Raw genomic sequence first — 26,325 nt, forward strand, 5'->3', positions numbered from 1 at the left:
TTAATTTTTTGAGGCACCTCCACACTGTTTTCCAAAGTGGCTGTACCAACTTGCATTCCCATCGACAGTGTAAGAGGGATCCCCTTTCTCCACAACCTCTCCAGCATTTGTTGTTTCTTGCCTTGTCCATTTTTGCCATTCTAACTGGTGTAAGGTGGTATCTCAGTGTGGTTTTGATTTGAATTTCCCTGATGGCTAATGATGATGAACATTTTTTCATGTGTCTGTTAGCCATTTGTGTGTCTCCTTTGGAGAAGTGTCTGTTCATGTCTTCTGCCCATTTTTTGACTTGATTATTTGTTTTTTGGGTGTTGGAGTTTGAGAAGTTCTTTATAGATCTTGGAAATCAGCACTTTGTCTGTAGTGTCATTTGCAAATATCTTCTCCCATTCTGTGGGTTGCCTCTTTGTTTTGTTGACTGGTTCCTTTGCTGTGAAAAAGCTTTTTATCTTGATGAAGTCCCCAAAGTTCATTTTTGCTTTTGTTTCACTAGCCTTTGGAGATGTATCTTGAGAGAAGTTGCTATGGCCGATGTCAAAGAGGTTACTGCCTATGTTCTTCTCTAGGATTTTGATGGACTCCTGTCTCACATTGAGGTCTTTCATCCATTTTGAGTTTATCTTTGTGTATGGTGTTAGAGAATGGTCGAGTTTCATTCTTCTGTGTATAGCTGTCCAGTTTTCCCAGCACTATTTATTGAAGAGACTGTCGTTTTTCCATTGCATATTTTTTCCTGCTTTGTCGAAGATTATTTGACCACAGAGTTGAGGGTCCATATCTGGGCTCTCTATTCTGTTCCATTGGTCTATATGTCTGTTTTTATGCCAGTACCATGCTGTCTTGGTGATCACTGCTTTGTAATATAGCTTGAAATCAGGTAACGTGATGCCCCCAGCTTTGTTTTTCTTTTTCAACATTTCCTTGGCAGTTCGGGGTCTTTTCTGATTCCATACAAATTTTAGGATTGTTTGTTCCAGCACTTTGAAAAATGCCATTGGAATTTTGATCGGGATGGCGTTGAAGGTATAGATTGCTCTGGGTAACATAGACATTTTAACAATGTTTATTCTTCCGATCCATGATCATGGAATGTTTTTCCATCTTTTTGTGTCTTCTTCAATTTCTTTCATGAGTGTTCTGTAGTTCCTAGAGTATAGATCCTTTACCTCTTTGGTTAGGTTTATTTCAAGGTATCTTATGGTTTTTGGTGCTATTGTAAATGGAATCATTTCTCTAATTTCTCTTTCTGTAGTTGCATTGTTAGTGTATGAGAAAGCAGCTGATTTCTGTGCATTGATTTTGTATCCTGCCACATTACTGAATTGCTATATGAGTTCTAGTAATTTGGGGGTGGAGTCTTTTGGATTTTCCAAATAAAGTATCATGTCATCTGCTGAGAGAGAGTTTGACTTCTTTGCCAATTTGAATACCTTTTATTTCTTTTTGTTGTCTGATTGCTGTTGCTAGGACTTCTAGTACTATGTTGAACAATAGTGTGGTGAGAGTGGGCATCCTTGATGTGTTCCTGATCTTAAGGGAAAGGCTCTCAGCTTTTCCCCATTCAGGATGATATTCACTGTGGGTTTTTCATAGATGGATTTTAGGAACTTGAGGAATGTTCCCTCTGTCCCTAAACTCTGAGGAGTTTTAATCAGGAAGGGATGCTATATTTTGTCAAATGCTCTTTCTACATCAATTGAGAGGATGTTATGGTTCTTCTCTCTCCTCTCATTAATGTATTCTATCACACTGTTTGGTTTGCGAATGTTGAACCACGCTTGCATCCCAGGGATAAATCCCACTTGGTTGTGGTGGATGATCATTTTAATGTGTTGTTGGATCCTATTAGCAAGGATTTTGTTGAGAATTTTGGAATCCATATTCATCAGGGATATCGGTCTGAAAGTCTCCTTTTTGATGGGGTCTTTGCCTAATTTGGGGATTAAGGTAATGCTGGCCTCATAGAAGCGTCTGGAAGCTTTCCTTCCATTTCTGTTTTCTAGAAAAAGCTTCAGGAGAATACTTATTATTTCTTCTTTGAATGTTTGGTAGAATTCCCCAGGGAATCCATCAGGCCCTGGACTCTTGTTTTTTGGGAGGTGTTTGATCACTGCTTCAATCTCCTTACTGGTTATTGGCCTATTCGGGTTGTCCATTTCTTCCTGTTTCAGTCTTGGCAGTTTATAGGTTTCCAGGAAGGCATCCATTTCTTCCAGGTTGCTTAATTTATTGGCATATAGTTGTTGATAATAATTTCTAATAATTGTTTCTATTTCCTTCGTGTTAGTCGTGATCTCTCCCCTTTCATTCACAATTTTATTAATTTGGGTCCTTTCTCTTTTCTTTTGGATAAGTCTGGCCAGTGGTTTATCGATCTTATTCATTCTTTCAGTGAACCAGCTTCTGGTGTCATTGATCTGATGTACTGTGTTTCTGGTTTCTAATTCATTGATCTCTACTCTAATCTTAATTATTTCTCTTCTAATGCATGGCTTAGGCATTGTTTGTTGCTTTTTCTCTAGTTCTTCAAGGTGTAAAGCTAGTGGGTGAATTTGGGATTTTTCTATTTTTTTGAGTGAGGCTTGGATGGCTATGCAGTAGCCTTTGCAGTATCCCATAGGTTTTGGACCAATGTGTTTTCATTCTTATTGGTTTCCATGAATTGTTTAAGTTCTTCTTTGATTTCCTTGTTGACCCAAACATTCTTGAGCAGAGTGGTCTTTAGCTTTCAAGTGTTTGAATTTCTTCCAAATTTTTTCTTGTGATTGAGTGCCAGTTTTAAAGCATTATGGTCTGAGAATATGCAGGGAATAATCTCAGTCTTTTGGTATCAGTTGAGACATGATTTGTGACCCAGTATGTAGTCTATTCTGGAGCAAGTTCCGTGGGTGCTCGAGAAGAATGAGTATTCTGTTGTTTTAGGGTGGAATGTTCTGTATATATTTATGAGGTCCATCTGGTCCAGTGTGTCATTCAAAGCTCTTGTTTCTTTGTTGATTTTCTGCTTCAGTAATCTGTCTGTTGCTGAGAGTGGAGTATTGAGGTCTCCCACAATTAACGTATTGTTATCAATATGACTCTTTATATTGGTTAACAGTTGGCTTATGTAGACCGCTGCTCCCATGTTGGGGCATAGATATTTACAATGGTTGGATCTTCTTGTTGGATAGACCCTTTAAGAATGATATAGTGTCCTTCTGTGTCTCTAACTACAGTCTTTAGCTTAAAATCTAATTTGTCTGATATAAGAATTGCTACCCCAGCTTTCTTTTGAGGTCTGTTGGCATGGAAGATGGATCTCCCTCCCTTCACTTTCAGCCTGGATGTATCTTTAAGTTCAAAATGAGTCTCTTGTAGACAGCATATGGATGGGTCCTGTCTTTTTATCCAGTCTGCAACCCTGTGCCACTTTTATGGGAGCATTTAGGCCGTTCACGTTGAGAGTGATTATTGAAAGATGAATTTATTGTCATCATGTTGCATGTGAAGACCTTGTTTCTATAGATTGTCTTTGTAAATTTCTATTCTATATCACTCTTGGGGTCTTTCTCCTTTTATAGAACCCCCCCTTAATATTTCTTGCAGGGCCGGCTTAGCGGTCACATATTCTTTCAGTTTCTGCAGGTCTTGGAAGCTCTGCATCTCTCCATCCATTCTAAATGACAGCCTTGTTGGATAAAATATTCTTGGCTATATGTTCTTCTTGTTTAGTGCCCTGAATATGTCTTGCCAGCCCTTTCTGGCTTGCCAGGTCTCTGTGGATAGGCCTGACATTCCTCCCTTTGTACATAAGGAATCTCTTCCCCCTAACTGCCCTTAAGATGGTTTCGTTGGTTCTAAGATTTGTGAGTTTTACTATTACATGCCGGGGTGTTGGCCTGTTTTCCTCGATCCGGGGAGGGGCCCTCTTTGCCTCTAGGACACAAATGTTTGTTTCATTCCCCAAATTAGGGAAGTTCTCAGCTACGATTTGCTCAAATATATCTTCTAGTCCTCTCTCTCTCTCCACCCCCTCAGGGATCCCAATAATTCTGACATTGGAATGTTTCATGGCATCACTTCTTTCTCTGAATCTGTATTCATGGATTTTGAGTTGTTTTTCCCTGGTCTCTTCTTTCTCCTTCTAGATCACTAATTCGTTCTTCTGCCTCACTTACCCTAGTTGTTAGAGGATCTAGATTAGATTGGATCTCATTGATAGCATTTTTAAGTTCTGCCAGTTCAGCTTTCATTTCCGCCCTTAGGCTCTATGTTGCCATTAATCAATTTCTCCATTCTAGCTATTGTCTTCACTATTGCTACCCTGAATTCCATCTCCGACATCTTCGTTATATCTGTATCCATTTGTAAATCTGGGACAGAAGTCACAGTCTCCTGAGTCTTTCCTATTTTGGGGGCTCCTCCTCCTATTCATTCTGTTGAGGGGTGGTTGAGGGAATGTGTAGAGTCCAATTATTGACCACAACCCAAGCAAGATGCACCTGTTTTATAGGGACCTTAGGGTTGCCGGCCTCCTGTTCTCCCAGCCTGTCTTCTTGGGGGAGGGGCCTGCCGAGCTGTTACTCAGGGAACCCTGTTTGGGCAGAGTTGCCCTGCTCCCTGTGGGGGAAGATGGGCTCAGTGAAAACCGGTTTTGGGGGGCTTTTGTTCTCTGGCGGCTTTCTGCTCTCTTCCGAGAGTCAGAGCAGATGAGTTCATTTCCAACCCTCTGCCTCAGAGCAGAGAGATAGATCGCAGTCTGTTCTTCAATGAGCTCTCCAGGCCACACTATCTCTGTTTCTGTCTATGCTGCTATAAACTACAGCATCCTGGGTTGTGCGCCCCTCAGTAGCACTCCCAGTCCTTGCCTCTGGGTCGGGGCACGGGGGCACGTCTCTGCCCTTTGTGCTTCTAAAACTGCCAGCTGCCCCCAGTTTGCATGCATAAACCCACTGCTCCAGGTTTCAGTCTGGGGGGCTGCCCTAAAGTCCTTTCCCTGTCGCTACCAGTCTGCGAGTTTCTGCCTCGTCCCCAACGCGGGAGGCTTTTGCGCTCCTGTTATTTCACCTTTCTGGTTCCAGTGCTTATGGCAGCTCCCTCCCCCTTCCGTTTATCCTCCGATATCTGCTCGCGGAATCACTGCTCCCCGCTTCATACCTCGAAACCAACCACCTGCGATATTCTGTTTGTAGAGATCCAGATCTATCATCTTACATCTCAGGCTGATTTCGTGGGTGTTCAGAGTGGTGTGGTAGATATCCAGCTCAATTCTGGAAACTGTTTGGAATAGGGTCCCCTACTCCTCCGCCATCTTTTCCTCCTACATCCAGACCTGGATTCTTAAGGGAATTATGTATTTGGTGGTTTTGGCATCATGAGTCACAGGCTAGAAAATGAATAGCGTAGTGCACGATGTTGAAAATCGGCTCGCTACATAGGGAAAAATTAGTTTCATCTCAATATCAAGTCCTATAATTTCATAATCTGGATAGTATATTGGTGACCATGAAGAAGATAAGTATTTCTCAAGCAAGATACCCAAAAGTCGAAGCCTGAGTAGAGAATTTGATGTATTGGACTACATCAAAATAAAAGATTACTAGTTTACATAAGGACATCATACACAAAGGTGACAGCTGGGTCAAGGTAAATTGCAACACATAAAACTGATGGAAAGATTCACATCCACAGCACACAAAGAAGTTCCTTACAGCCACTAGAAGGGCAAAAGACACACAAACACATACACACACACACACACACACACACACACACACACACACACATAAATAAATAAATAAAATAAAAACAGACAAAGGCTATGATGAGACTGTTCACAATAAGAGGAAAATATATGCCGAGACCTGTAAAAGAAGTTAGGTCTTACTAATTGTCATGGTTGATTTTATGTGTCAGCTTGACTGGCCTTGGGGTGTGGGAACCCTGATACGCCAAGAATCAGAAATACAAATTAAAACAAGGAGGATAGTCCACTTTATAATATCAACCTGGGGAACGTTCAAAAGTCAAATCATATGAAATCCTGGCAAGGAGATGGGCAAGGGGGTAGTCAGAGCCCATGGAAACAGGTGCAGCCACTCTGGAGCCAGATTAGAGATAACCCCAGCACCCAGCGTATCCAGCTGTGGGTATGTACAAGGAAGAAGTTCCCCCCTATGGAACCATAAAGAGACTCATGCCAGGCATTAACTCCAGCATTTGGTGTGGACTCAGTAGCTAGAAGCATTTGAATCGTGGATGGAAGAAAATGTGGCTGATGTGCCCAAAAGACTGCTAAGCAGCAACCAGAAATAATGTTCTCAAAACATAATGTTATTTTTAAAAAGGTTTTTTAAGGGTATTTTAGCATGCGTGTGTTTTCAAAATTGTGTGTGCAAAAATACCACCTTTTATCTAATAAACAGATTAATAGGATGGTTATATGTTTAATATATTAGAGTGTGTGGGGTTAGGTGTGGTAGGGATGTATGTGGGGATAGAGGAGAAGGGGGGAAAATAATAAAATGGAACAGAAGAGAGAGCTTGCCAAAAGCCTCCTTAAGGGTATGCCATGAACCAACGTGTGGGCTATACAGGTCAGTGTACCCAGAGTCCTGAAAGGGGAAAAAAAACAAGCAACATTACCTTGGCCAGGTGCTCAAGGTCAACATCAACAGTGCTCAGTCATGCCGATACCCTTGTTATGATGTAATGAACTTGCCACTTTACATCTGTGATCTTCCTCCCCAAACCCATAATCCCAGTCTTACCATGAGAAAAAGTAAGTCACATCCTAATAATGGGATATTCTATAAAATGTCTAACTACCACTCAGGAGAACTGCCAAAAGTCGTCAAAGACAAAAAAAAAAAAAAAAAAAAAGTTTGTGACTGTCCAAGAGGAGCTTAAGGACATGTGACAACTAACTTTTGAGTCCTGGTAGATAGGTTCCTGGGGGCAGAAAAAGGACATTAGATAAAAGCTAAAGAAATCCTGATAAATTATGGCCCTTAGTTAGTGGTAGTGTACCAATATTGGTTTAATAATTGTGATAAATATGCCATACTAGTATAAAATATTTATAAAAGGGAAGAACTGAATGTGGGGTATCTGGGAACTCTCTATACTATTTTCCTAGTTTTTCTGTAAAGCTAAAATTATTCTAAGATACACAGTTTAATAAATTAATGGGGACAAGACAGGTAGGATAACATAGAATTCTTATGTGCTACACTAAGCAAGTTGGAACATATTTTGATTGTCCTTGGGAGCCTCAGAAGGGTTGAGTCATAAAATCTGAATTCTAGAAGCCCTCTGAAGGCTCATGTGCAGAAGGAGCAGTAGATCAAGTAGGTGACTTTAGAAAGCTAGGAGAGAGATAAGGCTGAGTGCCTGGACCGAGGCAACCACAGCTAGAATGAGTAAGAAGCACGAGGCAAGACAATAAAGCCCTGGAATCAATAGCACTTAATCCGCGATTAAATGGGGTTGGTTGGTGGAAGGAGGGAAAAGTCTACCCTGGTGGTTTTCAAGTTGAAAATGAAATGTTGGGAAATGTTTACAAAAGAAAAGAAAATGGTCTAAGGATGTATTTACAGCACTAACAAGAAACATCTGGTGAGGAAGTCATGCTTGAACTCTGCAAAGGCAGAGAACGTCTCATTGAACTGGACTGTGGGTTTTCTGGTCTTAACCAGATGGTACTTAGAAGCTACCTTTTGTCCGCTGCTGTGATGTGATCATTTCTGTTTGTAACGAGCAGTGTCAGTTGATTGACCGACTTCTCCGAAAATGCATCCAGGTTTCCGTCCCCTCTTGCTCCCATAAATGCAGCGGCTTTACACCTTTCTGTGCTGAAAGTGAATTAAGAGGATCGTGGGTTTAGTGTGCTTGCTTCAATATCGATTTATCCAACTTCCAACAACATGGCTGACTGAGCTGATGTCGACTGGCCTTCTTTCTGCATACTAGAAACACTTAGAAATCGTCAATAAAATATGACCCAAAAATTAATACATAGCTTATCTCCAAGGAAAGAAAAGGATATCCCCAGGCCCCAGAAATGGAGAAATCAAAGCCAGTGGAACTTCAAATCAAGGCTCTGAGTTTAAGATCCAGTTACAGCTTTGCGCGCTGGCAGTATCGTAGCCAATGAGGTTTATCCGAGGCGCGATTATTGCTAATTGAAAACTTTTCCCTAAGATCCAGATATAAACCGAGAGGGAAGAGGACCCCGATGCTGTAGGCTGAGTGTGTGTGTCTCCCGCTCCGAAGTCGGATGTTGAAACCTAATCCCCAATGTAACGGTACTTGGGGGCGGGGGTCTTTGGGAGGTGATTAGGTCATGAGTGTGGAGCCTTATGAATGGGATTAGTGCTCGTGTGAAAGAGACCCCAGAGAGCTCCCTCACCCCTTCTGCCCGGTGAGGCTACAGTGAGGAGAGGGCAGTCTTGCAAGCCAAGAACAGAGTTCTGACCACAATCCAGCCATGCTGACACCCTGATCTCAGACCTTCCAGCCTTCAGAACTGTGAGAACTAGTTTTTCTGTTGTTTAGAAGCCACCCGGTCTATCACGCTTTGTTAGAGAAGTCCAGAGAGAGTGCCTGGGTGACCGCCTTCGGCTCAGGTCGTGATCCGGGGGTCCTGGGATCAGGTCCCACATCAGGCTCCCCCTGCTCTATGAGGACCCTGCTTCTTCCTCTCCCTCTGTCTGCCACTCCCCCTGCTTGTGTGCGCTCTCTCTCTCTGTCAAATAAATAAATAAAATCTTAAAAGAGAGAGAGAGAGAGAGAAGTCCAGACAGACTGAGATACCCACCCAGAAAGAAGGATTCCATTTTAGCCTGGATGAGGAGAGAGCTGGGGCATCTCGGAATAGTGCCTGGAGACTCAAAGTCCAGCCCCATCTGTGGAAAGAGCTAGAAACTCTCTGGTCACTGGTTTGGAATCAACCGAGCGGCCTGCCCACCCAGGGGACTTGGGTGGGGAAAACACTCTCCCTTGAGAGAGCCAAACTCTAGACCTGGTGGAGGGTAGCGTCTGAATTTACACCCTGTGCATCTTGCAGCTACCCAAGCTGAAAAGATTAAACCGAAGAGCTTGTCCAGAGCCCTTAGGTCCCAGCATAGGCAGTGTAACTCTTCTCTGGAGGGCCCTTCCACAAAGCAGATCATGCAAGACTCTCGCAGGAAAAAAAGAGAAAGCACTGTTGAACCTGAGCTCAGAGTTAAAAATATCAAGTGACAAGACAAATGAGTCACCTTGAAGGAATCAGGTATTTCCACAAACAGAATGATTAGCAATCCAGGAACTTGAGTTACTAGAGCAAACTTAAAGAAACAATAAAATAAGGAAGCAAAAAACTGAAAAAGGACCACATAGAATTTCTAGAAATGAGCAAGCATAGTCACTAAAATTAAAGCCTCATGGGAATGTTTGAGTAACCCCAGTATTGTCAATACACCCATTGGACATTTCAGAATAGTGGTCAAGGGCATGACAAACATCTTAGAAACTGCGTCTAGACACTTATTTGAAAATTTGCTGGGTTTTGACGGATTACTGCTCCCTGTGGTTTATACCATGGAGCTGTCGAGAGGGTTTCATTCCACAGAGTTTTACCCCGGGTTTGTATTGATTGAAAAGCTCATAATCTCCTCACTCATTTATTTATTTTTATTTAATAAATTTGGCATATAACATTGTATAAGTGTACTGAGGGTTACTTTGGTACATGAATATATTGTAACATGATGCCCGTGTAAGGATATTTATCACATCACACAATTATTGTACAATATTATTGGGTATATTCATTATACTGTGCATTAGATCTCCACGGCTTATTTACTACTTTTTACAAATTTGTACCCTTAAACACCATACTCTTAACCCCAACCCCCTATTCCCTGGGAAAAATCACCATTTTACTCTCTGTTTTTTACAGGTTTGCCTCTGATAGCTTCCATGTGTAAATGATATAATACAGTACTGCCTTTCTCTGTCTTCCTTTTCCTGCTTAGCATAATGTGCTCAAGGTCCATCCATGTTGTCCCAAATGGAAGGATATCCTCCTTTCTCATACCTGACTAATACTCTGTACTGTATATGTACCACATCTTTTTTATCCATTCATCCATTGATGGGCATTTGGGTTGTTTCCATATCTTGGCTAATGTGAAATAATGTGATAAACATAGGACGGCAGATACCTCATTGGAATCCTGTTTTCATTTCCTCTGGGTACTTACCCAGGAGTGGGGTTGCTGGATCGTATGGTAGATCTATTTTTAATGTGGTGAGAAGCCTCCATACTGTTTTCCATAGTTGGTTGGACCAACTTACATTCCCACCAACAATAGATAAGGGTTCGCCACGTGCTTGCGAGCACCTGTGGAATCCCCCCTTTTTAAACCCCAAGTGTCATAAGTGAACTTACTGTTCATCTTAATGAATTTCCATTTTATGATTACACAGTGAAAAAATCACTTTTCTCTTCTCACCTTTTTCTCCATTGGCTAGAAGACCTGACTGATATTTAGAAACTCTGATTCTAAAGGATCCCATAACCTCTCAGGTTGCCATAATTCCCTCTTTTATGGACTGGGGACCACCTTGTTGGCACCCTGGAAGTATCACCGGACTACTTTTCTTTTATCATTACCTGTGCCGTGAGTCTTATTCTCCCCACTGCTTTTGCCATTTCTTGGTGTAGATTAGAATAATGATCACAGCTTGGCATTTTACACTGAAACATTTTTAACTCTCTCATATGAATTAATAAAAGAAGAAGAAGAAACTAACGAATACATTATTTAAAAGAGAAGAATAGCATAGTATCACTAAAAGCTAACAAACACTTTTTTAAAGATTTTATTTATTTGAGAGAGAGAGAGAGAGAGCACATGAGCAGGGGCAGAGGGAAAGGGAGAAGCATACTCCCCGCTGAGCAGGGAGCCTGATGTAGGACACAGTCCCAGGACCCTGGGATCATGACCTGAGCCAAAGGCAGACGCTTCACTGACTGAGCCATGCAGGCTCCCCTAACACACACTTTTTATCCTATTCTTTTTATAAACTAAATTTAAAGGCAGATGGCAATTATTCACCTTTTTGCCCCATTAAAGTACAATGCATATGTTAGATGTTTAAAGACACTTATTAAATGTTTTAAATACTTCTGCATATCTAAAAAAATGGAATGTTAGTTGCACAATACAGCTAATTGGTCAGAATCCATTTTAAGGGTTTCTGCCCTTACTACTAAGATTAAATCCCCAATAATCACTGCTCAGTAACATTAAAATTTCTTTACATATAACGATATTACCAAGAGCCCAAACACATTCTTTTTAAAAACTAGTAAAAAGTACTTGTTCATGTAGTCTTCTTACTTGTTTTTATATATACCTAACAGAGAAAACAAAATTATATTTCAAAATCCCAAGCATGTTAAAAATGTTTAATGCTCAGGAATATTCTGGGCAGGGTCAGGCCTGACACAATAGCCACTCATCCTGGAGACATCACAAATGTCCGGACCCTGGACGTGTACTAGCACCAATATGGAAGAAGGGGCATCTCAGGGTCGGCTCATTCCAAATCAAGCCGAGCCAAGCAGAAACCACCCCCAAAAGAAGAAGGTGGGGGATGACGTGGTCCCACGGTAGATCTGGCCTGTTGTGTCCACAGTAGGGGCAGGCAAGCCTGGGAGAGTCTAGCTCTCCTCACTCTCTGGACGGAGTCTGCAGCCTGTGCTGGCTTCATGGACGCTTGCCGCACATCTGGGCCGTGGTGTGGGCACCAGCCTCCCGCATCAGCCTCCATGCTCTTTGCGTGGCATCAGTGAATCTCCTCGTGGGCACTACCACTCTTGGTCCTGGGCAGCAGGACCCTGTCCTGGGTTCTGTACCCCTGCTGTGTCCAGCGTCTGTTCCCAGACCACACTCAGGTTACCTGGTACCCTGAAAAGATCGACATGGCACAGTTCTCTTTCCTTGTTAATTCTACCTGTACAACTTTCCGCTCCTGTACACGCAGGTGCAGAAACCTGACCACAAAGAACATCATTTCCCCCAAAATGAGCTTGTCACAAAGAATCAGTTGGGTGGGAGGGGGGAGGGCAAGTGCATGAGAAGGCACCGGTAACTTTCATACCGATGGCCTTGCAGAACCACTGCTGACAGGGGCCTTGGACACGCTCAGGAGTCTGGGGATAGGCATTCTCTTTGGCAAGTAATTCTTTATTGTTACTTTTAGAGGCATTTTTTTAAGTACTTCAAGTTAGGATGGAAGGGGGTAGCTGACGATATTTAAAGCTTCGGGAAAGGAGGAGAGAGAAGATTAAATTATTTATTGTTCTTAGTATTTTTTTTACACTGGAGTCTGTAGACTTTCCTCTAAATGTGATGTGTCATAGCCTAATGTTGATTTGATTGTAGAATTTGGAAGACACCAGCTAGTAGTTTTTGCCGTATTTTCTTCAGTTTTTTTCCAAGGACAATAGATCCGAAGGAACTCAGTAAACCGACAGATGAGTTTCAAGATACTGATATAAGGTCTGGAACTCAATGGTAGTCAGTAACTCTTCTGAATGAGTACCTTCCAGATGAATGGCTGCAGGAGAGAGCAGTCTGTTTTTAAACATTCTTTTATCTTTTTAAATTAGAAAATAAAAGTTCCATAAAGTCCATTTTTAGTTGTACTCCTCATCTGTTTCCATGAAGTCAGCCATTGGGGAAGCTTTTCCAAAAATGGCCATCTGCACCTGTGGTTGGAAGCTGACTCCTGTCTCCAACTGCTTTCTGCATGAGTAAGCCACCCTGGGCTGTGGCAGCACCCACACTTTTATAATGAAATTCCAAGGAATAAAAACAAACTCCAGATGGATGTGGTCATCTTCTCGCCAGTATTTTTGGAGAGGCTAAACTGGACCAGCCTGCTAAATTTATTTAATCACCTTAATTGGTTTTAATATTTTTAGGGCCCGAACCATTTTGGAAGGGGAAACAGATGTTGCATGATGGCTATGAGGTCTTCAGGAGCTGCTGCAGAAATAATTACGCATCAGGAACCGCACAGTCAAACGTGATCTTCCTTCAAGTCAGTTTGGCAAAAATAAAGGTGACAGGAAAGCTATCTCACTTTTGTCCGCTTGGTCCTTTCATTTCAAAATTGGGACACAGATCACATGAGAATGCCCAGGTGCACAGTTGCTGCATTTATCATGTTTCCAATTTTTACCATTTGTTAAAACATGCATATTCATCTACAGTCATTGAGAGCAGCCTATTAACTGTGAAAGTAACAACATGGACAGGGAGAGAGTGCAAAAAACAAACAAACAAACCAAAAAAAACCAGTTCACGGGGCGCCAGCGTGGCTCAGTGTGTTAAGCTGCTACCTTCAACTCGGGTCATGATCCCAGGGTCCTGGGATTGAGCCCGACATCGGGCTCCTTGCTCAACGGGGAGCCCGCTTCTCCCTCTCTCTCTGTGCCTCTCTCTCCCTCTCTCTGTGTCAAATAAATAAATAAAATCTTTTTAAAAAAAAGTCCAGTTTTGGATATTTTGTATTATTTCAAGAAAAACTCTGAAGGAGCATACATCGTGAAAGACTGAGAATTTTTGGAAAATTTTGTAATATGCTTAATGGGAAAAGTTAGGCATGTTAACAATGTGAACAGTAATTTTGTGAGAATATAAAATGTTTTCAGTCCCTTTTCACGTAATTATTTAAGAAAAATGTGTCTTCTAAAAGACAGAAAACAGGCATGATGATCATGAAGTCTGAAGAAAAAATTGGGGGAGGGGAAGAAGAGAGAAATATCCTTCCAATTCGGAGAAACAAGGCACACAGGGAGAAATCATTTGGGGGATCTCTCCCTGTGTCCAAGGTAACTATAGAAGGTGTTTCCTCTTTCATGTTGTTTGGTATTTGTAGTGAAGATGGCCACAATGACTGAATGCCTGTATCAAAACCATGATTGAATATTTGTAGCATTTTAGTTAACAAAGTATGTGATTAATCTCAGCTCTTTTTATCTCTTAAGCCCCATATTCTACCCAGCAGCCAATCATGTCCCCTTACCTTCATCATCTAGCGGGATCATCCGCTTCTCATCACCTCCTTACCTAACTGGCCCACTTCCTTGTCACACCTGAGTAGTTACCTTTGCGCCATGAGTGGCCTCCCAGCTTCAGCTCCTCAACTGTCCATTCGCAACACAAGAGCCAGGGTGATCCTTAAAAGCTTACATCAGCTTGTTTTACTTCCTCGGTCAAGTACTTCTTGCTTCTCAGGGTACTCAGGATAAACGTCAAAGTCCCTGTTACGGCTGAGCTTACCTTCTGATGCTCGGCGGTTCCCCGGACTGGTGGCACACTGACATTGAAGATGCTCTTTCCTCTGCCAGGGGCTCTCTTATCACCTGCTCCCTCTTAACGCCTGCTTGGTGAAGACCTCCCAGGACTTGACTTAGAACTGAACGCTTACCCCACATCTCCCTGCTTCCTCCTTCTCACCCTCAACATACTCTGTATATTTTTCGTATTTGTTTATTCCATCTGAGGCCCTCTCTCAACTACAGAAGTAGGAATTTTTATCTGTTTGGTTAACTACTGAATTTCCCTGTACACACCTAGAGGCCTAGGCGCTTGAGGGGACTCAATAAATAGCTGGTGAATGAAACATCCAACGTATTTAAATTTAGTTTTTTAATCATACTATTTAGATGTAATCTCAAAAGTGATTTTTAGGTCTCAGTCACCCCTAGCTAACAAAAGTTAAGTCAACATAACTGATTAAAATTGCTTCTAAGTGAACACACTTTGCCAGTCTCTATAGAGCTTGCCTCACTGATCAGTTGAGAATGGAAAAGAAAGCCAGAAATCTGTCATTTACAGATAAAATCACTTTTCCAGCTGCCAAAGCTTAGCTGGACCTGTATGTAGTTCATAAACACTTGCCTCCCCTGCTTTCTAATTTATTAATAATAATAATAATAATAATAGAAATCGAGTTAGTGTTTGCTTTTTGCATGACAAAAAAGGTCCTTAAAAATATATTTTATACTGAAACCACATCCATTTATGCTTTTTTCGGGTATCTGGTACAACTATGGCAGGGGGTTTGTGCTCTCACTGAATCCTGGCAAAGAGTTCGTCAAAAGTTGAGAAAAGTAGAAAGTGATGCCAGGAAGTGCTTTCTTCTCTTACCCTGCTAGGACTGAGTCACCCCAAGTGATTCCTCAGAACACATAACTGGGACCCAAGTTCCCATGATGCACATGGTCATGAGCCTGAAGTCTCTGGTGTAAATTTTTTATTAAAAACACAAGTGAAAGATAAAAAAATGGTTGTACAAAAAGCCAAAACACCCAAAGAATACTTAGTCCTCCTTATGGATTTATGGGTATTTACTGCATAATTTAAGAGATGGATAGAGGGATGAATGGATGGATGGATGGATGGATAGATAGATAGGTAGACAGATTGTCTTACCTCAGTACACACTTATAAGTACATTTTCAAGTTCTGTGCATAATTAACATGAGAAATAGCCCTAACAGTGTACAATATACCAAAAATAGGATTATTATTTGAATACATTTTCTAACTTGGCCAGAAGCAATATAATATAATTACAGTACACTTGAAATGAAATGTTGAAGCGGGAGCACTTAAATTGGCAAAGCTATTATGTTGGACTTGTGCGATTAATCTCTGAGAGGAATGGCAAACAGATTTTTAATGAGTTTTAAATGTAGGACTAAGATTGATGGATAGTCCACACTTGGTATCAAGGCTGAGGAGTATGCAAATGCAGGGAAGGAGGGCATCCGTGCAAAGTCCACAGGGGACAGAGGCAGTTTCTGGGTGCTTAGTTGTGTTGTCCTTTTGCTCATTTCTTTACCCTATGGCCATTTATTTGCTGTAGATCAAAGTTAAGAAACATATAGATTTGAATTGTAGCAGCTCATATCTTTGTTGATATCTTTAATTATTTAAACAAAACACTGTACAATGTAAAAGTTACTTTCCAAGACCCAATAATAGTGTTTATTTCCCACTTATATTTGTAACTTTACTTCTTAATTTTTTTAAACATTTTATTTATTGGAGAGAGAGAGAGAGAGAGAGCATGAGCAGGGTGGGGGGAGGAGCACAGGGAGAGGGAGGAGCAGACTCCCCTCTGAGCAAGGAGCCCGGTGCGGGACTCCATCACAGGACCTTGGAATTTTCGTGACCTGAGCCGACTGAGCCACCCCAGGTGCCCCTACTTCTTAATTTTTTTAGTTCAGTTTTTGTGTTGATATTTTTCTCATTGGACCTATTTCAATCCAGCTTATTATTCTGAAGGAAAAAAAAGTCAGTAGAATATTTCTTCCATAAGTGCACCTATAATACCCTAAAACTGAAGTCCAAGGTCACAAATGGTAAACAAGTGTCCACTCTCACGGCAGGAGATGTGCAGTGAAGAGCAAGGATGCCAGGAGAGACCAAGGCCAGGACTCAAGTTGAGAAGCGATGTCTGGCAGTTATGAGTGCTTTTCAATAGATCAAATCCAAAGCCAATGCCAAGAAGCCACGCCATGCCTGAAAGACCACCCGAGTCCTCTGCCTGTGAGGTCATTGAGAGTGAGGTATAAATAACCTTGACTTTAAAATCCAAGTGTGATCTCTCTAATCCTCAGCTCTTTGCTCTGGGCCAGGAATTATGCTCTCGCGTTTGAGTGGGCACACGCAACTTGCAAGAGTGAGTTTAGATAGATCATTGGATTATAGTGAAAAAGATGGGCGTTTGTTCATCAGCAAGGCCAAATCCCAGTGATCTTCCCTGGAGATCTCGAAACCCCTGCTATGATCTGAGTGTTTGTGTCCCTCCTCCCCCAAATTCGTATGTTGAGATTTTAACTCCCAGTGTGATGGTATGAGGAGGTCAGGCCTTTGGGAGGTGATTAGTTCATGAAGGTGGAGCCTTTGTGATGGGATTAGTGCTCTTATAAGAGACCCACAAAGGTCCTTCACAAAGGTCTCTGCCATGCGATATAATGAGACTCTCGTCTGTGACCTGGAAGAGGTTCCTCATCCAACTCTGCCGGCACCCTGATCACAGACTTCCAGCCTCCAGGACTGGGAGAAATAATTGTTGTTTATCAGCCATCCAGTCTGTGGTGTTTTGTTATAGCAGCCCAAACGGGACTAAGACACCCCCAAGAGTCGGATCACCCCCTGGCGTGTCTGTCCCCCCACCCTTATTTTCCTCTGTCACTTTTTGTTAGTTCAGTTCAGATCACAGGGCTCCATATAACCTGGGTATCAAATAACAATGAAACAGTGCTACTAATATCGCTTTTTAATGATAAAAAATTGTATTGTTAAATTTTTAAGCTTTACCCAGAATTTACATGGTGCTACACAGTATCTCTTAGAAGGAATGTGTTGGTCCTTATTTCTTTCGGATCTAAAATTATTTCTTGAAAAATAATTTTCCCAAACCTTGAGTGCAAACATTTGAATTTTTTAAAATGTCACTCTGTTATTTCCTTGTTTATGAGGAGCATTGGCTCAGTGATCCATTCCAGCTTTGAAATTCAGTGGTTTTATAATGCTTGCTCATTAGAGTGAGAACATGGTCGAGATGAGTTAGGTCAGTCATATCAAGGGGACAGGGGTCACGGATTCCCCAGTGACCTTGACCTGTTGTCTCTGGGCTTAGCTCACACCAAGGAGAAGTCAATCACAGAGTTCTTGAAGCTAGACCAGCTGGAGATACACCTCGTTCTAGTAGCTGGGAGGTTGATGAGCCATCTCTCACTCTGGGTCTTATTGGACCTCCTCCCCACCTGGCCTGTTTCTCATTCCTTGGGTCTATTTTCAGGTTTAGTCTCCATTTCCTATAGAATGTCTGGGTTGGGGCTGAAGTTGGGACTGTTGTACCTTGTGCATTCTCTGTACATATCCAAGTGCATGTGCAGATGAGATCCGAAAATATTTCACTTATTTACCCATGTTGATCCTCTCAACACATATTTATGTAGTGACACTTTTGTTCCACACACTTCCAGGGGCATGAGATTCAGCAGTAAACAAAACAAGCAAAATCTCTGCCTTGATGAAGTTCACACCTAGTGAGGGGAGAAAGAAAATGGGGAACCATAAAAACAAAACAGAACAAGGGGGGAAAGAGTGAAGGGATGGATGCCATTTTATATGTAAAATAGTCAGCTGAGGTAAAGTGGTATTTGTACAGAGCCATCAGGAAGAAGAAGGAATGAGCCGTGTCTGAGGACAAAGTACTAAGGGTAGCAAGTGCACTTCAACCTGAGGCACTTCAAGGAGAGCAACCTGCAGGAATGGCCTGAAGAAGGGGGGCAGATCCAGGAATAGGTAGAAAAATGCAGAGGAGACACCTTTGGGGGTAGAATGGTAATCGATGGGAACAGCATAGTGGAAAACGACAGAAGGTGCAGATTTGGGGTTCTTATACACAACCAAACATGTCAGTATTAAAATATGAGTGAAATCTCATATGTCAACATTCATGTTATTCCAGTGTAAATCAAATTCAGAAATTGGCTGGACAATTAAGGAAACAGGTAACAAATATTAGACATAAACTCAAAGCTTTGTTCTCTGAATATTTTCCACTGAATTTCTTCATTAGGTCATCTATTTTCTATTCCTTCCTGGGGTAGCCCTGGGCTCTCAGGGAGGTGAGGGACCTTTAGCACACTGCATGAAGAATGCCATGGTCTCACCTATGTTGGAGGATTTCTCTGACTGCATTTACAGAAAGGACTGTTGGCGGCAGAATGTACCAGAAGCAAGACCATTAAATCTGTTGTCAAAGGGGCCCAAGAGTTCTGTCCATTCCAGTTGGGTGATCTTGTCAAAATGATGGGTAAACATTGTTTGAGAAGAGTTCGGCTTCATCAAAATTCTAAGCATGAATTTTGCAATCTAAGAATAGTCACTTTATCAGATTGCTGGAGGTGTTGACCATTGGACCTTTTATTACTACACAGACCCCAGGGTCTTTGCGAGGCGAAGAAAGAATGCAGGTTCTGAATTCATTTGCAGGTACTTGCAACATGATACTGGCCTAAATGTGTATGTAAAATCATATAATATTGAACTGAGATACGGCGTTGACTACATACGCTCTGGCAAGTGCATGCACAATGTCTTCCAGGTAGGCTAGAAGTTACATTCAGAAAGTTTTCTTGTCATTCATTTTGAAGTTTTAAATGAGCTATCTTGTAATATCTTTCTCCCAAGTTTGGGAATTCGCGATCTGTGGAGAAGAGGCGCTTTTTGTGTCTGGTAGAGAACTAAAAGAACTATCTGGAAACATTTTCCTTTCTGAGAGCTGAGATAGTTAGCAGTGTTATGCTGATGAAGCACATGGAAGTCGGGCAGTTGTTAAGTCTATCACCCTTTGCTCTTCTTGGCTTTTAAGAAGTGCAAAAAGGATGAATTATCTTTATCTTTAATACATTGTAATTGGCAAGGTGAAGCAGTACTTTTCCCTCGACTGCTGCCAAGTAGAATTTACCATGCTGTGGTGTTAGCACTTAAGGGACAACTTCTTTCTACATGAAGTGGAAAATTTGAAACTGCCACGCTGTTTATGGAGATAAGATTTAAATGGCAATCTAGGACCCTGCCTGTCCTATTTTGAAGACAGAGTTCTTTTTTTTTTTAAAGATTTTATTTTATTTATTTGACAGCAGAACTGTTTTACTCAAGAGTTTAAACTTTGTAACTCTGCAACCTAGGCAGTAAAACAACAATAATGGAAACAAAACTTGAAATAGCCAGGTGATCCGTGTCAAGCCCTCTGCTAAGCAGGGTCCATATAGTTTCCTTTCATTTCCCACCTTATTTATTTATTCCTTCTAACAAATCTGTGAGTGAGACTAGCACTATCATCTATACTTTATAGATGAATAAAGTGAGATGGAGTGGTTGAGGGGGTTCGTCGCCAGTCATTTGGGTGAAGAGCTAGTTTTAGGAATTGAGGAACCCAGGGTTTTTGCATTACGCATATGAATCACTCATTCCAAATGATCTCTCTGCAAAATTGAAGTTTCTAGAATTGCGCACTCTGGTAAATGCTTTAACATGGTCTTCCATCTCATCGTTTTACTTTCTCTTCTCCACAGTGACAATCTCAAGTCCGATCTCAGAGATCTGGGGGGAGGTAAGATGAAAATAAGATAAATAAAAATTAGGAACAGGAGTATCAGCATTAAACAGCTAAGCCCACTGCTTTGCAGCAGGACTTCTAGGAAATTTCAGTATCTTAATGTGCTTTCTGAATCGCCAAGAGGAAAGTCGAATCTCTGGTGTTTTCCAAATGCACGTGGCCACGTCCGGGAACGCCTATGAACGTACTACAGTGCACTGGTTTTTCCCCCTGGTCCCAGTCAGAGAAATGATGAACTAGAGAGGCAGGACGTGCTCTCTCTCTCTCTCTCTCTCTCTCTCTCTCTCTCTCTCTCTCTGGTTCATTCCCAGTCTGTTCACCTGTTTCTGCTCGGAGACTGGACATTTTCATTAAGGGGATTTCACAGTCACGGGTCTGCCTGGAAGTCCCACAGCAGGATGCTTGTGTAGAGATGCACTTTAGGACAACTCACCCCTGCTCATATTTTCAAGGATCATGGTGTTCCCAGTTTTCTTCTATCAGTCAGAGTCCAGCAGCTATTTGGGACTTTGCTCCCACCACTGTACATATAAACTCAATCTATGCCTCCCTCCGGGCATCCACGTTGGGTTATGGAATAGCTCTGACAGGAGTTACCCAAAAGTTTTCCACAGAGATGCTCTGCCATTCGCTCAAAAGTCCACAGTTGTAATTTTGAGCTTCAAAGTAAGCAAATTCTCAGGGATTTTTTTCGAGTTAAACACATTAGTGAAGACTGGAGAGAATGAAAGTCAAAAGTTGAAGGACTTAATAAGATGCTATTTATTAAGCTCTAAATGAATGTCACACTGTTTGGCTTTTTACATGTATTAACTCATTTATTCTGAACAGCTCTTTGGGGACCATTCTCTTGCCATGATGTGAAAACTTGCCCCGCTAGTAAATTACAGAACTGGAACTGGGCCGACGTCCAGTGGCCAGATTCTAAAGCCCACGTGAGTAACACTGTGCTGTTTTGTCTCTCATCAGTTAATATGATTGTTGAGTTTCTGAAGGAGTTGGGAACATAAGGGGTCACAGTCAGAGAGATAACAGTGGACCCCAGTGCGCAGCTGAAATGGAATGGAAGCAAGCATCCCAGCACTGGAGATAGACAAGGAGCCATGTTTTTGGGTCTTGGAGTCACCTAGAATGATGACAAAGATCTGGTAGGGATACTATGAAACCATATGCTGTGCACGAATAGAAAGGCAGCCAAAAATGCCTGCATTTGGGGACTAGTCAAGCACCACCCTTAGGAGGTACAGATACATTACCTCTCCTTTACCAATGAGGAATCATTAAGCATTCCATTTCTTAAGAAGACCGTGTGGAAAGAATGCCCACTGTGGAGCCAAGAGTCCTGGCACCATCACTCTTTCTGTGACCTTGAACAAATGTTGTCACCTCTTTTGATCTTAAACATGTAGATGATCGTACAGAGGGTGTCATGAATTAATGTGATGACATGTCAATTGTCATGCAAATATAATGTGGTGAATTAATATTGTTTCCCCATTGTGCAGCTGATATATGTAGCAATTCTTGTTTTGCGATTATCTGTAGAAAATTGTTCCTAGACCTTTAACTCTGGATAATATTTTTGGAAAAGATGAATTGCAAAAACATTTTTAAATAACAGAACATATTTGAAGCTGCCTTCCCAGGTAGTGGGGTTGAAATGTGCAAGTGTACAGCTAAGTGATTGAGAAACATTTTCTCTACTCACATGGGATCCAGCTCTCTGCTGGGTCACAGCACCTGTGTCTAGCCACTGGTGTAAGACTATAATCTGGGCAGAACTTCCTGTTGCTATGAGTAGAATACTCATAAAAACTTGAGGGTTTCGCCAAAACAAGTTTCTATTCAATACCCACCACACCCTGTCTTGCACAGCAAGCATGCAGAGCAAGCATACTTTTGCATATGTGTAAAACCAACACGGTCTCCTTGATGCAGGGAGGAAAACCAAACACAATCCCTCCCTTGGGGCACATCAAGAAGTTGCAGAACCCATTAAAATCTATTGCCCAGATGATTGAATTACATTCTAGATGAGTGATGGTAATCAGCGTGCATTTGCCCAAGTGGGTAAAGACTGAAATGTGATTTGCAGTTTTGTAGATGCTATGCTGGGCAAAGACTCATTCATAAGAGGAGACAAGAGTTCCATTGCCTTTAATTGTATTAATTTAGTAGTAATCATTCTCTTGCAATATGAAAGGTTCCATTTTTAGTAAACAAACATACAAACAAACAAACTTCTCATTGCCAATGGGGAAGTTTTATACTGACAGAATGTGCGAGCGTAAGTAGTCTTGTGTTGTTTCTCAAAGGTGCCTAAACAAGCAGTCTTGGTTTTGATGGAAAGCAGAATGTTAAATTCCTATGACCTGTGCTCCCTGATTCTGAGAACAAACCCTCCTTGATAAGCATTAGTTACCATTACTTAAAGTAAGAAGTCACCCTTTTCCATGCCCTTCTTTTCTCTCCTGCTAGAAAAGTATGATCACTTCTTGAATGACAAAATGATTGATTTTTAAAGCAACACATCAAAAGCTGAAAGGCACAAAGGAGGAAGGGAAGGGGGAGGGAATGAGTCCCACAGAACTTTCTAAGCTGTCTCAGAAAAGAGACTTTAAAGGTCACCTCCTGCCATTTAATTTGAAATTCCCAAGGGATGCTTAGAAATCTAAATCAGGATGAAGCTCATCGTGAGAGAGTAGGGGAATGCCAGCTCTGTGTGAGACATTGTGAGGCGTATGGGGTTTAGGTAAACCGTTTTCACTAACAACGGGAGGACCATGGTTATAACATGTGTATCCCGCGATCAGGGGAACTAGAAAAAATTAGAAGGGGGTCCAGAAAACTGTTTTTATTACTGTATCTGGCAGAACAGACAAGGTTCTTTGCCTGATGTTTCACCTTGGAAGCAAACACAAAATAATACTGATTTTATCTTCCTTCTCTTCTTCCTCCCAGTAAAGCAGCTTTTATGATCCACTTCGATTCCATATTTTAGTTCTGCACTTGACCTTTTTTACTACCCGTGTTTGAGTCGTTCCTATCTACCTTGTTTAGCTTAGACCTGGAACAAGTTCAGTACTTCCAACTTCAATGTCATGAGGCAAAATGGGAATTAAATTATTTGCCAACGTTCAGTTTCCTAATACAGATGGTCCCCAACTTAATGATGGTTCAATTTACAATTTTTTGATGGTGCAAAAGCAATACACATTCAGTAGAAACCATACTTTGATTTTTGATTTTGGATCTTTCCTCAGGCGCCCGATACGCAGTTTGATCCTCTCTTGTGATGCAGCCCCCCCTCAGCCACGAAATCAGCATCAACAATCTATACACTGTCCCCACACAACCGTCCCGTTTTTTCGTTTTCAACAAACTACATGAAATAGTCAACACTTTGTTATAAAACAGGCTTCCTGTTCGATGATTTTGCCCAACAGTAGACTAATGTAAGTGTTCTGAGCACATTTAAGTAGGACAGGCGAAGCTACAGCGTTCAGTAGGTTAAGTGTATTAAAACACATTTTCCTCTTCTATTTTCAACTTACGATGGGCTTCTCAGGATGTAACCCCATCGCAAATTGAGCAAGATCTGTACTCAGAAATATTCCATTTGTAAGAAAGAATCTGAAAGCCTACTCTTCTCCAAAAAAAGAAAAAAAAAGAAAAAATCAGACACAAACACACGCACACAAAACCCATAAAACTTTCTTTTTTTAATTTTATTTTATTATGTTATATTAATCACCGTACATTACATCATTAGTTTTTGATGTAGTGTTCCATGATTCATTGTTTGCATATAACACCCATAAAACTTTGTGTTCTAGATATTCTGCTACATTGTATCTTAGGGATACATAGTATGGAGAAATCAGAAGATTTTTGTTAACCAAGATCACATCTGATTTGAACATAAAGAAAACTGATTTAGAACATATAAAAGCAAAACAAAAATGCTAGTCATATTTTATTAGGTTTTTATAAGTCGAATCCTAATGTTATCTAAGAAGTGTTACAGAGAATATGGGATAACCTGTATGGGGAGGAAAAAAGTAAATAATTTGCTACTTAGCAGTTAATTGGGGGGCGCCTGGGTAGCTCAGTCGGTTAAGCATCCAACTCTGGATTTCGGCTCAGATCATGATCTCAGGGCCATGAGATTGAACCCCAATGTCGGGATCTGCACTGGGCATGGAACCCACTTAAGATTCTCTCTCTCTCTCCCCCTCTGCCTCTCCTCCCCACCTGACTTGTGTGTGCTCTCTCTCTCTCTAAAAATAATGAATGAATTAATTAATTAATATGAATAAACAGTTAATTTGGCCTCTGGCTCCTTTTCAACATGTTAAAGCCTATAAAGTGTTAATGTTGATAAGGTAAATTTCTATTTTAGCAGTGCTCCAGAAGCCATAAAACAACCTTATTTCTATTTATTAAAGAAAGTTAGGTGTCATCCTATAGAAAATGACTTTCAAGCAGAGTAATATAAACCTAGCAGAAACCAATACAGTGGTCTTCAGAAGGAAGAGTACAAGTGTGCAGGGAGGGAAAAAAAGGGAATTGTGTTATATCTTTACCTAATGAAAAACAAAATGTTTAAATTACACAAATGCAATTTTGAATTATTTAAAGATTTTATTTATTTATTTGACGGAAGGAGAGAGAGAGTGTGAGAGAGAGAGGGAGAAAGAGAGAGAGCAGGAGTTGGGGGAGGGGCAGAGGGTGAGGGACAAGCAGACTCCCCTCTGAGCAGGGAGCCCAACACCGATCTCCATCCAAGGAACCTGAGATCATGACCTGAGCCAAAGTCAGATGTTTAACCAGCTGAGCCATCCAGGTGCCCCTTGAATTTGTTTTTAAGGAGGTGTTCCTTTTTGAGGGGAGGAGTAAGTATACTATGGCTGGAAATACTGGGTTATATATTCTTTCAGGCCTATCCTGGAATCAGAATAGAGCCTTGCCTGGATGGAAAACTCTTCCATTTGTCATAAATAAGTCTTGTGCTCCCTGATATTCTGAGTCTAATCTTTGTGGTTCAAACTCCATATAATTGACAATAAGCAATGACAAATTAGCCAGTAATGAAAGCCTTGCAGGTCGATGGGAAAGAAACTGCTGCAGGTCTCAGTAAACCTAGAAATGACATAGTTTCACCTTCTTACAGTGTCCTTTCTCCAAAGAGAGCTCAAATGTTTGGCAAAACAATTGGGGCAGTTTATAGCGCTGTGGATGCTGATGTCAATCTTGAGAAGACAGTGTTTAGTGTTGGAGATCAGCCTTTGATGTTAGCTATCACAGACACCGGCACATTAACTCATGACGGTGCTGAAGGCTTATTAGTCGAGGAGTTGTGTCTGTTGTAAGTAAGAAGTGGCTTTTTTAGGAGAGAGGTACAGTGGGGAGGGCACATGTCATCGGCATCTTGTTTTAAACTACAGCTTCCTTTGTCACTTTCTAGCTCCACAGCCTTTGTCAAGTTCCCTTCAGTTCCCTAGCCTACAAAGTAGAGATGATGTCACCTGCTTTTCAGGGTAGTGGACTGAGTTCCAGTTGCATATGTAAGAGCACCTGAAACAGGCAGAGACTCATCACTGCTGGGTGCTGATGAGTAGGATACACTCATGCAAATTTTTTCTCCAGGAATTTCTTTTCTTCAACCCAAAGTTGATCAATGTAATATACATATATTATGATGGAATTCAAACATGTGCAGCTCAAACAAATATATGCACATAGCCTGTGGGATTTAAACCACAAAATTCTTCAGATTTTCTGTTAAATGAGCTATTTCAAAAGAAGTTTAGGTTTCTCCTTTGAGCTTTCTTTTTTTTTTCTTCCTGATATTGTATACATTACTGGATACAGGTCAACATGCTTGTTGGCGTAACAGGCTACAGAAAATGAAAAGATAGAATGAATAGGACTTTGAATAATCTCCTATCATCATGAACATCTAGATATATGTTGCTTTAAAAAAAAAAAAGATATTGTTAGATCATGGTATTTGTTACTGGAACCCAAAACAAAGCCTTGAAGTTTCCCTAGAGTTGAGCTATAGAAACTGAATTTCCTGGGGGAAAGAGCAACTTTACAACAATTTTCCAGCTTCTACCTAATTATCAATGT

The 26,325-nt window shown here is 41.2% G+C and overlaps 1 protein-coding gene and 1 pseudogene across 5 annotated transcripts in view; both read left to right on the top strand.

Moving 5' to 3' along the window:
* The window catches only part of CTNND2 (catenin delta 2), a 907,509-nt gene that overhangs the window by 429,996 nt on the left and 451,188 nt on the right, over nt 1-26,325 (top strand). The window lies entirely within an intron of this gene.
* Nucleotides 8,102-8,185, top strand: LOC112820541 (U4 spliceosomal RNA; annotated as a pseudogene).

Source organism: Callorhinus ursinus, unplaced genomic scaffold, assembly GCF_003265705.2.
Source record: "Callorhinus ursinus isolate GAN/ISIS: 27379988/994484 unplaced genomic scaffold, GSC_fseal_2.0 scaffold3, whole genome shotgun sequence".
NCBI lineage: Eukaryota > Metazoa > Chordata > Mammalia > Carnivora > Otariidae > Callorhinus > Callorhinus ursinus.